Below are 14,281 nucleotides of genomic sequence, written 5' to 3'. Positions count from 1 at the left end.
CTCTGTTCTTTCCTTTTCTTTCTTTCATTCTGCTATGAAAGTCATCATGGTCCTTAATAATCATACTAAAGCAGATAAAGAGCAAGTGTGGAAACTGAATGGAAAGATTGGAGGGAATTATTCAACTGGGTGATAAAAAAAGAATTAATTGATTGAAAGAGAATACCCATTGTCTAAGATTCCCACAATTCCTACAGTTGCCCATAAACAAAAACTAAACCCTCAAACACTAGAAAGAATTGATTAAAGAAAAGATCTGTTGGTCAGTCGATGAGGATGGGATTCGAACCCATGCGTGCAGAGCACAATGGATTAGCAGTCCATCGCCTTAACCACTCGGCCACCTCATCCTGTGAGGAAATTATTCTTTATAATTTCTCTTCCTATGAAGAGTTCCCAGAAACCTTTAGTATTAATATTTTAAAAGCCTCCCTCCAGTTGAATCTCCAAAACTGTCTGAGTCAGATATCATAAAAGATTTCACAACCACAACAAAAAGAGAAGTGAGCTTATTTGGCACATATTTGATGGGATGAACCAGTGCTTGGCACACAGGACCGGGCAGGCAAGGTAGTAGTCTTGCCAACTTGGCTTGACTCAGCCCTGAATATGTCTCAGGACCAGAGACAACAGAGAACCATCATGTATCTGTTCCTCTACAGCTGCAGTTTGCAGTCAAGGGGCGGAGTGTCTCTGTTTCTCAGAAAGAACATCTTCTATTTGCTGCTTTCTGGTTTTCCATCACCTTGGCTCATCGATCCCTTTGCTTTTGTTTCTCTCCTACTCTTAACGGCCGCATCCCTTAGGGTCCCTATTTGGCATAGATCTATGGTGGATCAATGTTGATTTAAAAAGATGTGGAGAACTACCAAGCTGGCCTGGCTTTGGTGAAGGCAGAGAAAGGTGATGTTGTATCTGACGCAAGACTTGTCTGACTGGGAACTTCTGCTGTTAACTAAAGAATCCCATTGAAGTTCAACAGAGACCATTCTTTTTCCAGCTGCAGGGTGGAGAATATGTTTGTCTTCATCATATTGGTGGTTGGTTACTTCAGTGTCCAACTAAGAAAGAAAGCAAAATAAGGCACGAAAAACAAAACAAAAAGCCCACCTCCCAAATTGTTGAATTACTTAAGCAATCTAAAGTTTATTCAAAATCTAAGCATGAGAATTAAGGTGAAAATATATTCTCAATTAGTTAAGCCTTCTAAGTTAATAAGGAAAGTTTTCTAAAGTTAAAAAAAATTAAGCTGGGTGTGCTGGCTCATACTATAATTCCAATACTTGGGTAGCTGATGCAGGAGGATTGACATGAGTGTGAAGCCAGCCTGAACCATGTGTGAAATCTTTTCTAAAAATAGTCATAATCATGATAAATGTTAAATGTGTTATTGTCAGCAAAAGTGATTAAAAATTTATATAACATATAGTTAGCATTGTATAGGTCATTGGTATTAGGGCTGTTGCTTTTATCACCTAAACAAACAGAAGAAATACAAAATACTTATCAACTGCAGTTACATCTACTAAAGATCTCTCCAAATACTACATTTATTCATGAGAAAGAACAAGTGGTGAGTTAATGTATTTGAAGCTGCCTGCCTAACTTACATGAAAGGCTATTTTAAAAGTTACTATACCTTTTCTCGGTAGAGGGTGGAAACCTGGGGCATGCTGGGCCAGACCGATTCCACTTAGCTATATGCCAAGACCTAGGAAGGCAAGGGTTTCATCTGCCTTTCTCTAATCTCACTTTAGACTTCTGAACCACTGTCCATGAAAACCTAGATAGACCTTAGAAGGTTAGTAGAGAATTGCATAACACGTGTTAAAATTAAAAGCTTTAGGAACCAAGGATATGGCTTAGTGGTTGAGCACTTGTCCCTCATGAATGAGGGTCTGGGTTCAAATCCCATTACTGAAAAAAGAAGATTACAAAATTTGTGTCTTTCTTTAAGACCAATAATTCATTCCTGGGTGCAGAATTAAGACTTTTAATGACTGATCATTTAAAAACTACCCCAAAGGAGGGTGTGGTCATACCAGTACTCTCAGCCTTCTGGAGGCAGAGGAAGATGGATCTGGATTGGACCAGGCCAGCCTAGCCAAACGAACATAGTGAGACCCTGTCTCAAAATCATCAACAGCAAGCAAACAAAAAAATCACGCATAAATATGTCAGATTTTTGTGGTCTGACCAGGGAAAAATAAAGAATAAAGAAGACAAGTAAATGAACAGATATATACATACACATTTCCTGAGAGTGGAATTTGGAGTAGAAGACCACTATCATTATTTCTGAAAATTTCTCAACTTCAGTGTTAAGTACCAGAAAAAACTACAGAACTGAAACCTGACTCATGTGGTTGTAGAAGCAGGGAAAGCTCTCGTAAGCCAAGCCCAGCTCTTCTGGGAGGGTGAGGGGAGCAGCCACCTTATATTTGGCTAAACCTAGAATGTAAATATCTCTAAACCTAGAGATGCCAGGCTTGGTGATACCCAGGTTGGTGCAGGAGCAGGACCCCCCACCAGGCTCTCATAACTCTGCATCTGAAGCCCGAGGCCTGAGGAATAATTCCTTCTAGCTTGGACTGTGCTGAGTTCCCTTCTACACAACCGCTCCCTTTTTTCAATTCGTGGAATTCTAGAGCAGTGACTCCGAAATGAAATTTTTTGTTTTCTACTTGCTCAGGGTCACAGGAGCTCAGGAGTTGCAGGCTTTTTTTTTTTTAATTTTTAATTTTTAATTTTTTTTTTTTAACAAGCTCAGTCTTTGGCTGCTAAATCCGCATTCTTACTGAATCCCAAGTATCAGATGAACACCGAAATATCAGGTACTAGAGTTTGAAACACACCCCTTGCTTTCAAGGGGGACACAATCAAATTAGAATGGTTTAAGGTTTGTTGAAATGCTTAAGGGTTGGTGAAATCCACGCTATTCCTAAAATTAGGAGAAACTTCTTGAAATAGTTCTCGCCTTTTCCCTAGCACTAGAGAGGTGGAGGCAGGAGGATTGCCTCCAAACTGGAATAGAACCTGAACCTGCTGACCCTAGTGCTGGATGGGGTGGTTTTCTCAGGGTGCCGCCTGGGGTTTGAATTCTCAGGGAGCAGAAGTGTATGGAAGCTGTGTTCCCGTGATCCCCAGGGTTTCATCCAGGACCATGCCCCTGCAAGTCAGTTACTGGAGGCAGTCTTTCCAATGTGAAGGCTTCAAGTGTGGAGGTAGATACTTGTCTGGTCTAACCTCATTAGGAAGCTAACAAGCCACAGGGAATCTAGGCATGGGTGGCTGTGCGGTGCCTCGACTGCTCTAATACAGGATGCATCAGGCTGTTCTCCAATTACTGGTTTATATGTGATCCCAGGAGAGCACCCAGATAATCTTGGATTCTTCTCCAAGGTGAAGTTAAAAGAACTGAGAATTATAGTGCGAGCCAATTTTGGGGGGCCCTTCCCGAGGCCACAGATGTTCATATTAAGTCACTCTTGTCTGCTTTCCATAATGGATTGAGATAGATTGGATGGAGGGCCTAGCTACATCCTCTCGTCCAGAACTGTAAACTGGCTGGACACAGGATGAAGCTACCAGGACACTGGCTGTGCTTGATGCTTCCTTGGAGCCGGTCAGCCTGGCTGTTAGGCCTTCACGGCTGCCAAGCCTTGTGCTCTAAGTGGAAGGAACTCCTTCTCTAGATTAACGAACCAACACTCTTTTATTTTCACTATGCTTCTTTTTAATGCTGCAGTTAACTTATTCTGTACACAAAATTATGAACATTTTAAAAAGTCTCCCTTAACATCACTATTGGGAGAATAAAAAACCCTCATATTCCCAAAGTCTTTTTTCCAGACTTGTTCATCTGTCCTTGGTGAGAATCCATGGTATCAATTACGGCATTTTACTGTTTATATGTCAGGCTGTTGTCCACCCTCCCCTTGCCTTTCTCACTACTATAGTCCTAAATGACGTATCCCAGGCTGGTCTAAAATTTGTGTTTCTCTTGCCTTCAGCCTATGGGGTACTCACTCCTAAATATGAGGTTGTTGTTGGGATTGGGTCACAATGCTACTTATAAAAGTAAAGTATGTGCCAATACAATATTAAATTTGGTTAAACTAACAATGGAGAAATATAAATGGCCCAAGAATGAATGCAACAGTGACTGAAGACAATGCTGAATAGTTTTATGTCAATTTGACATAACTATAGTTATTTAAGAGAAGGTGTATTGGCTGGTTTTGTGTGTCAGATTAACATGTTAAGAGTCATCAGAGGGAAAAGAGCCTCAGTTGAGGAGAGGCTCCATGAGATCCAGATTTTATATATATATATGTGTGTATGTGTATGAGTATATGTATATGTATATATAATTATATATTATATATATGTATATAATTAGTGTGTATATATAATGTATATATAGTATATGTATATAGTATATATGTATATTGTATATATGTATATATACATGCATGCTATATAGTGTATATGTATATATACATATATATGCTATATATGCACACTAATTATATATATACACTAATTGAGAAAGTATACATATAGAGTATATATATATACATATATACTATTTGAGAAAAATATATACTCTACATGCATATATAGACATTATATATGTGTGTGTGTAAAGAATAATATTGGTGAGCTAGGGTATATTAAAATTAAGAATTATTTATCAAAAGTCATGGTTGAAAGAATAGATAATAGATTTGGAAATGGTACTTGAATTTCCATTTTGAAGGGTTCATAGCCAAAATATGTAAATAATTCATATATCAAGAATACAAATTTTCCAAGAGTGCCAAGTGTATTAAAGTAGCTTATTCTTTGTCCAAGATATATTATCTCATCTTGTGAAGTTACCAGCTACATGCCCATTGATAGGAAGTAGCCTGGCTAAGCGTTGTCCTACCTTTAGAAAGGTGTAGACCTTAGCAAGACACATAGGAAGGCAAGTGTTCTAAGATGGACTGATTTTTCCCATTAGTGGTACATTGATGTACAATACAAAGTGAATTCCTTTTTCTTTTAAAATTTGTATATGTGTCTGTGTGGATATATGCCTGTGAGTGCAGGTGTTGTGTAGGCTAGAAGACTTTGGGTTCCCTAGAGCTGGAGTAACAGGTAGTCATGAACCTGCCCTGGGTGTCAGGAACCAAACTCAGATCCTGTAAGGAGCAGCAGGCACTCCTACCCAGCAACTCCTACATTTCTAATTCATGTAAAATGCATTTCTTATTGCATACAGTTGAAAAAATACTGGAGAACATGTTTCATAGTTAGTATAGCAAAATGAGATGTCTCATGATGTGGCCATAGTTATATTACTTCTTTATATGCAGATACTGAAAACTTCCTTTCCCTGGAAGGCACCATGCTTTTCCATATGCTGTTGTTATTATAACTTCTTTTGATTTCTCTATGTCATGTTGCTTAAGAGCTGATTTTTCCTAGCATTGATTCTTTTCTTAAATCTTTCCAACTGTCTAGTGCAAACTATTCTAGACTATATCATGATAGATATATGTTCAGGCAAACATCCATAATTTTTCAGGTGTGCATGGTGGCATAAACCTTTAATCCTAGCCCGCTGGAGGCAGAGGCAAGCAGATCTCTGTGAGTTCAGGGACAATTAAGCAGCAAGTTTCAGGCCAGACAGTCCCACACAGTGACACCCTGTCTTAGAAACAAAATCATTCCGCAAAAAAACACTGTTTTTATACTTTTGTTTTTAAATTCTGCATTTCCTATTAATGAATAGACTGCAAGCAAGAGTTTTCCCCAACTTGTTTTTATATTCCAAATACCTGATACAAGGCCAATATTAGTACTAATATCCTTGAGCTTACAATATATACCCTGAGCTAAATTTTTCAGTAAAAGAAATTTCTCTCTCCAGCATGTCTGTTCCTTCTATGACTTCATTCTTCTTCAGTGTCAAAGGCAGGAAGATCAAATGATTTACACTTTCAAGCTTGTGGAGATATTTTTGGTGAGGAAAGATATATCTGGTGTTTTGCTGAGGGTCTTCAATATCTTTAAGTATGTGCTTTAATTTCTTTCTCATTCTGCTTATCCTTTGAGTATAGAAAGGCTGCTGATTTGCTTGAGTTGATTTTGTAACCAGCTTCTTTGCTGAAGTTGTTTATTAACTGTAGGAGTTCTCTGGTAGAGTTTTTTGGGTCACTTAAGTATACTATCATATCATCTGCAAATAGTGATACTTTGACTTCTTCCTTTCCAATTTGTATCCCTTTGACCTCCTTATGTTGTCTAATTGCTCTAACTAGGACTTCAAGAACTATATTGAAAAGATATGGAGAGAGGGGGCAGCCTGGTCTAGTCCCTGATTTTAGTGGGATTGCTTCAAGTTTCTCTCCATTTAGTTTGATGTTGGCTACCAGTTTGCTGTATATTGCTTTTACTATGTTTAGATATGGGCCTTGAATTCCTGTCCTTTCCAAGACTTTTAGCATGAAAGGATGCTGAATTTTGTCAAATGCTTTTTCAGTATCTAATGAAATGATCATGTGGTTTTTTTCAGTTCTTCATAGAGCTAGAAAGAGCAATTCTCAAATTCATCTGGAATAACAAAAAACCCAGGATAGCTAAAACTATTCTCAACAGTAAAAGAACTTCTGGGGGAATCAGTATCCCAGACCTCAAACATTACTACAGAGCAATAGTGATAAAAACTGCATGGTATTGGTACAATGTCAAGCAAGCAGATCAATGGAATAGGACTGAAGACCCAGAAATGAACCCACACACCTATGGTCACTTGATCTTCGACAAAGGAGCTGAAAGCATCCAGTGGAAAAAAGATAGCCTTTTCAACAAATGGTGCTGGTTCAACTGGAGGTCAGCATGCAGAAGAATGCAAATCGATCCATTCTTATCTCCTTGTACTAAACTCAACTCCAAGTGGATCAAGGACCTCCACATAAAACCTGACACACTGAAACTAATAGAAAAGAAACTGGGGAAAACCCTTGAGGATATGGGCACAGGGGAAAAGTTCCTGAACAGAACACCAATAGCTTATGCTCTAAGATCAAGAATTGACAAATGGGACCACATAAAACTACAAAGTTTCTATAAGGCAAAGGACACTGTCAAAAGGACAAAACGTCAACCAACAGATTGGGAAAGGATCTTCACCAACCCTAAATCCGACAGAGGGCTATTATCTAATATACACAAAGAACTCAAGAAGGTAGAACCCAGAGAACCAAACAACCCTATTAAAAAGTGGGGTACAGAGCTAAACAAAGAATTTTCCCATGAAAAACTTCGGATGACTGAGAAGCACCTTAAGAAATGTTCAACATCATTAATCATTAGGGAAATGCAAATCAAAACAACCCTAAGATTTCACCTCACACCAGTCAGAATGGCTAAGGTCAAAAAATCAGGAGACAGCAGGTGTTGGCAAGGATGTGGAGAAAGAGGAACACTCCTCCACTGCTGGTGGGATTGCAAGATGGTACAACCACTTTGGAAATCAGTCTGGCGGTTCCTCAGAAAACTGGGCATGCCACTTCTGGAAGACCCTGCTATACCTCTCCTGGGCATATACCCAGAGGATTCCCCGGCATGCAATAAGGACACATGCTCCACTATGTTCATAGCAGCCCTATTTGTAGTAGCCAGAAGCTGGAAAGAACCCAGGTGTCCCTCAATGGAGGAATGGATACAAAAATTGTGGTATATTTACACAATGGAGTACTATTCAGCCATTAGAAACAACACATTCATGACATTCTTAGACAAATGGATGGAGCTGGAGAACATCATACTGAGGTAACCCAGTCTCAAAAGATCAATCATGGTATGCACTCACTGATAAGTGGATATTAGCCTAGAAACTTTGAATACCCAAGACATAATCCACATATTAAATGATGTCCAAGAAGAACGGAGGAGTGGCCCCTGGTTCTGGAAAAACTCAGTGCAGCAGTATAGGGGAAAACCAGAACAGGGAAGTGGGAAGGGGTAGATTGGAGAACAGGGGGAGAGAAAAGGACTTATGGGACTTTCGGGGAGTGGGGTGGCCAGAAAAGGGGAAATCATTTGAAATGTAAATAAAGAATATATCGAATTTAAAAAAGGTATGTGCTTTATTTTCTGACATTTTCCCCATGATGTGAGGTCCTCTTTTAAACTTCAGCTCCAGCTGGGTTTGTAGTGGCAGAACATTTGCCTAGTATACATAAGACTTGATGACTAGCTGTAAAAGGAAAACCAAACCAACTCCTTCATCTCCACCACCAAAACTCGGGCTTCAGAACCACGACCCTCCTGCCTCCAGCTCCCTTATCTAGATTACAGATACTTGGGAAGAGGGGCAAGTGTTATCCCACTCCAAAAGCCTTACAATGTGCGTTCTCACTACCTGGCTGAGGACTTCGGAGTCAAGCATGACTTCCTAAAGTGCTATGAGAATTCAGGTAAGCTGTGCACACTTTTCTACATAGAGTCCTCTTCTGAAAATAAACATTATTTTACTATGTCAAAGTATTCCTTCCCTTACCTGCTCAGAAGGTGGACCAAAGAAACCTGCCACTGAAAGTGATTACTTTTATTGAAGTGTATGTATGCAATATGAGGACAGACGCCTGTGGAGACCAGAAAAGAGTGTCTGATCCCCTAGAGTTACAGTTTTGACACGCCTAAGGTGGTTGCTGAGAACCAAACTTGGATCTCCTGCAACAGCAGTACATGATCTTAACCACTGAGCTGTCCCTACAATCTACAATCCACAATTTATAGTAAGTGGAATTTATTTTCAATCTCACATATATTATTTCAGGGGTGAGAAGAATTTCATTCTTGTTAAGCAGGCATGAAAAATTAAGTACAAAGCTAAACAAAATAATTTTAAGTTGCAAACTCCTCATGTACACAAATAGGGTTTATGGACTAAGGTGAGGAAACTCAGCTACGGTCTGATAGACAGAGCTCTACAGGGATTCCTATGTGTAAAAATATTTCCCACATTTGGCTCATTAACTTCCACCTTTTAAATCTGAGCTCTCCTAGTCAATGCTGGGTATAGCATAGTAGCTGCATAAATTAATCTGTGAAAGTTATCCTAAAACCAATGCTAATCCTAATCTAGCAAGCATTCCCCAAGTCTGCTCCACTCTGATATCTACCTTTGCATACACCGTGAGAACCACAAATTGTAAGGGTCAGAAGGCAGAAGCTCCTCCTAAGAAACTGTTTAGGACATTGTTTTCATTTTGTTTTAGCCCAGGAATCACAGGCAAATTAGGAGTTTATTTGGTCAGGAGGCTACAAGGAAGTACAGTTAATTACTCTGGAAAGGATAGTGGTCACCAACAGAAACGTAGAATCAACAGATAGTACTTCTTAGGTTTAGTAGTCTTTCTTGAACCACATTACAACTCAGATTTAATGTGTCATCAGTTAGAATGGTAATGGCAAAACAAGAAGCTTGCACATAGTATCATTAAACTATTTTTATTTTGTATATGAATGTGCACATGTGTTATTGTGTACATGGAGGTCAAGACAACTTGTAGAAGTCAGTTCTCTCCCACCATGTGGGCTCCGGAATCAGACTCAGGTCATCAGGTTTGGTAGCAAGCTCCTTTACTTGCTACTTATCTCCTAGCCCAAAGTAATGCTTCAACTCTTTCCTCTTGTTAAACTGAGTGTTATGGAGTATGACTTGTATGATGGATGGGTGTGTGCATGGCAAGCCAGTGTGCATGTGGATGTCTGAGGATAACTTCTGGGAGGTGGCTCTTGTTTTCCACCTTGTTTGAGGAGGGGTTTCTTCTTTCTGTAGCTGTGCTCATACTATAGGTGCTGGACCAGAGGCTTCTGAATGGGGCAATTTTCCTGACTTTGCCTCCATTTTGAGGAAAACTGATTACAGATGCCTGCTACACTGGACATTTGGGTTTCTTATATGGGCTCTGAAGACCTGAACTGAGTTATCTCTTTGGCCCCTGGAAAATGATTTATATTAAAAAAAAAAAAACAAACACCAAAAAACCACCTTGAGTTTTAAAGCTGAATTTTAAAGAGAGAGGACAGTTTCCAGAGACTTTTGTTCAGTATTTCAAGGGAGGACATGTTGATTTTTTTTTTTTTGTCATATTCTTTTGATGTTACCAGAGGCAGTTAGAATATCTTCCCCAGGTACACCACTGTTGACATTTCCTTTTGGCATGTCTTTTATGGTGTTTGTTAAATCAGAGCATCCTTGGAAAGCTTTCCCACATTCATCACACTCGTAGGGTTTTTCTCCAGTATGAATTCTCTGGTGAATCTGAGTGAATGCTTTTCCACATTCCCCACACTCACACGTCTTTTCTCCAGAGTGAACCCTCCAGTGATTGATAAGCATTGAGTTCACATAGAAAGTTTTCCCACACTTACATGGCTTTTCTTCTCTATGGATTCTCTGATGTCTGAGGAGGGCTGAGCTCCTATAGAAAGCTTTCCCACAGTCACTGCAGTCACATGGCTTCTCTCCATTGTGGACTCTTTGGTGTACAGTCAGGTGTCTTCTCACACTGAAGGCTTTCTTATCCTTGTTACAGGTGTTGGGTTCTCAGCATTGTGGGTTTGTATGCACAGTGAGGGTTGAGCGCACACAGAAGGCTTTCCATAGAGATATCACTCATAGTGTTTCTCTCCAGTGTGAATTCTCTGATGTTGAATGAGGCCCTGGTTCTGGGTAAGCATTTTCCAACTTTCATTGCATTTATACCATCTGCCCTCTGTGGGCCTGCCTTTTTACTCTCCTTACTGGTCCTTGTACTGAGAGACTTTTTCTTTCTCTGGAATTGGTAAAGAATCCTTAGTACATATGTTAGAGACCTTTTGGTCTGGGTCCGTCCTTACAAAATCTTTTAAAGTCAATGCTTTGCTCACAGCTCTGGCCTTGATTCCTGTAATGACAAACAATTTTTTTTTTTTTTGCAAATATACTTTATGCCCCCTAAGTCTGGCAATAATACATGATCCAGACTTAACTAGAACTCTCAAGCATTTGTCCCACAATCTGAGGGCACCAATCAAACAGGAGCCAAATCACAGATCAAATGTTTTCATTCACCTGCATCAAGAGAGTAAAACCACAGAACTACCAGAATGAACACCTGACACAAATAGCTATTTATATCTGTCTCTGTGTAAGGGATTTAAAACAATGAGTACACACAAATATAAAACTAAGGAGTATGAGCTGGGGACACAGGTCAGCAGTATAGCCCTTGCTTAATGTGTTCAAGACCTTGGGTTTGAACCCTGGCATTAGAAAATAACATATATAGTCTGTACTTTACAAAACACTTAAGAATCACATTAAACTAAATTAAAACAAAATAGGTGTTGAGATTAGCAACTAGGGTAGATGAAAGAATTTATGAGTAAAAAAAAAAAAAAGAAAGCCAATTTAAGTTTGGAAAAAGAAATCACATCACTGACAGACATGGTCACCACCTACGAGTCCCATCATTTCAACTGTAAGGGGGTTCAGAGAGATGCTTACTTCATTCTAACAAGACAGTCCTTTGTAACACTACTCTTGTAGTGACTGCTGCTATGAAACAGTATCCTAGCAAAAGCGTTTTCTTGTCCCCAGTGAAAACTGTGACAGAGAAAATGCTTTATTGGTTTACTATTCTATATTTACAATTCAGACCACGCAGAGAATCTAGACTACCAGTTGCATACCTGGAAAGTAAATCTTATTTGGCCTCCAAACTCTTGTTTTTTTGTTTTTTTGTTTTTTTTGCTTTACTGTCTTTTTTCCAGTTACAGTCTGTCTGTACGGGGGCAATATGCATCCCGCCCGGTATACACCCCTAATAAGATACCGTGAAAATGGCAGATCAGTAACTAGTGACAGTAAATTCCCTTTGAGTAACATTTTACAAAAATGAACACAAACCAAAGGGAGGACCCTAGAGCAGAGACAACAATTAAGCCTCCGTGCACCCACCCCTGCGGAAATTCATTCTTCAGTCGAATCAGCGGGTGGCTCCACCGACTGCAGCTCTGAGGTCCCAGCAGCACAGCGAGGTGGCCAGCTTCGGCCAGCCCCGCCCTGGCTCCTCCCCGTCCGGACTCTGCAGAAGGGAGGAGAGGGTGAGGGGTGGAGAGAACAAAGGGACCCAAGCGGAAAAGAGAAGGGCTGGAGAAGCCGGGCAAGAGCAGGCTGGCCTTTCCCCAGACCCCGGTGCTAACGAGGAGCTAACGAACTCACCCAGAAACTGACTGACTGAGAGGGCCAACTGCCAAGATAACAGAGCTCTGCTCGCCTCCTGGCATTCGGACGCTTGGTGCTCTCTAGGATGCCGGAGGTTTTCTTCTCTGTTGTTAGTGAGCTCGCTCGGGCCATCTGGGAGTGAAGAAAGGTGGCTGTGATTACTTAGAACGTCTTTAATAACATTTTATTTCCTTAATCACGCACAGAAGACAATAAAATACTCTTCTAAAGTATAAGAAAACTAAGTTTCTGAGGTCAGACATAATTTTGAACCCGAGTTTTGCTTCCCAGGTGGGTCACCTCCTGGGCTTAGTTCTCAGTGATCCATCTCAGAATTAATTTGTAGTGGCTGAAGATGTAGACCAGTAGTTTTTGCCTAGCAAATCGAGGCCTTGGATTTCATCCTTAGCATAAGACAGCAACGATTTGTAAAATTAAACAGTATTCCGCTAAAACTACCAACTCTTCAGAAGTAGTAGATTTTTACATTCATATAAAAAAAAATAAAACTAGGAAAACAAACAGACAAACAAACAAAAAAGAAGGGGCCTTCCTTAAGGGCTATAAAGCATACTATATTATAATGCCACGATACATTAATAAATCGATACTGGGCAAGGCAAACAAACTGTACAGATGTCTAGAGATGGGTGTAATGAAAATAGCAAGAAAAAGAACCATCTTCAAAAAATGTATAAGAATAAATGGATAATCTTCTGGAAAGACATCAAGCTGGATCCCTACTCTATGCAGCAGGAAGCATTCTCAGTAAGTCAACGCCATAAACATTCAAAATAAAACCATAAAATTGTCAGGATAATGTGAGAGACATCAGCGTAGAAAGGCTACTGAATATTGTGAACACAGTCCATAGATCCTAATCGAACGCATTGAAAGAATGAAGTTTCTAAAACCATGGTTATGATTGTGCCACAACTAGGATCCCTTAACATTCCAGCTTCATTCTGAGCAGACTCTACCAGGACATAGGTTCTCACTGGAGGAAGTGATTGGGGTTTATTAAGTCTTAGACTGGGGATGCCATTTAGTTTCACAGTAATTGCTAGAGTTTAAGGGTTCAATCCTTAGCATGGAGAGAAGCACCTTCAAAGCCAAAACTCCTCTGAAAATGATTCCAGGACTTCCAGAAGACCACAGATTGTCAAAGACTAACACAACTCCCATGTAAGGGACTGCTAGAACTGACATTTCAGGGATATATCAATCAAATGAACTGGAAAGATAGTGTATTTGTAATTTTTCATTGCTGTAATAAAACAACATGGTCAAATGTCCTGGCTGGCGAGATTCTGATGTTGTTTTTGTTTTTTATTTTTCATCCTAGCACAAGCTAGAGTTGAGAAGAAGGAACCACAATCGAGAATACGCCTCCATAAGACTGTCATGCAATCAAGCCTGTCGGGGCATTTTCTTAATTGGTGATAGATGTGGGAGGCCCTGAGGGGTGCGCTGGGAGTGGCCTTGGCTTATAGAAGGAGACAGGCTGAGGGAGCCGTGGAGAAGCCAGTAAACAGCACTGCCTTGTGGTTTCGCATCAGCTCTGGCCTCCAAGCTTGTCTTGAGTTCCTGCCATACCTTCCTTCAGTGATGGAGTATGGCCTAGACTTGTAAGCTGAAACAAAACCTTTCATCCCCAGGTTGCTTTTGGTCATGGTGTTTTATTGCAGCAATATAAATTTAACACACCAAGGCAACTTAGAAGGGTTTACTTGGGTTTCCATTCCACGAGGGATAAGAGTCAGTCATGGCAGGGACACATGGCAGGCATCGAGCAGTGGCTAAAGCAGAGCTAATATCTTGAACCACAGACAGCAAACAGGACAAGCAGCAATGGTGTAGTCGTTACACTCCCAAAGCTTGCTTCCAGCACCATACTTCCTTCAGTAAGGCCACACCTCTTACACTGACTGAGACAGTGCTCCCAACTATTTAAATGCCCAGGACTATGGGCATATTTGAGCAATATCTCCCTCAAATACCACAGATAGT

The 14,281-nt window shown here is 40.2% G+C and overlaps 1 non-coding gene and 1 pseudogene across 1 annotated transcript; both read right to left on the bottom strand.

Moving 5' to 3' along the window:
- Positions 1-268: 268 nt before the first annotated feature.
- Trnas-gcu (transfer RNA serine (anticodon GCU)) lies at positions 269-350 on the bottom strand. The gene has a single exon. It is a non-coding gene; the product is annotated as a tRNA-Ser (tRNA).
- Positions 351-9,488: 9,138 nt separating this feature from the next.
- On the bottom strand, positions 9,489-12,383 carry LOC127664515 (zinc finger protein 829-like; annotated as a pseudogene).
- Positions 12,384-14,281: the final 1,898 nt, after the last annotated feature.

This window comes from Apodemus sylvaticus, chromosome 14, assembly GCF_947179515.1.
Source record: "Apodemus sylvaticus chromosome 14, mApoSyl1.1, whole genome shotgun sequence".
NCBI classification, from domain to species: Eukaryota; Metazoa; Chordata; class Mammalia; order Rodentia; family Muridae; genus Apodemus; species Apodemus sylvaticus.
The sequence above is the reverse complement of the archived record's forward strand: the minus strand, read 5'-3'. Positions and strand labels throughout refer to the sequence as shown.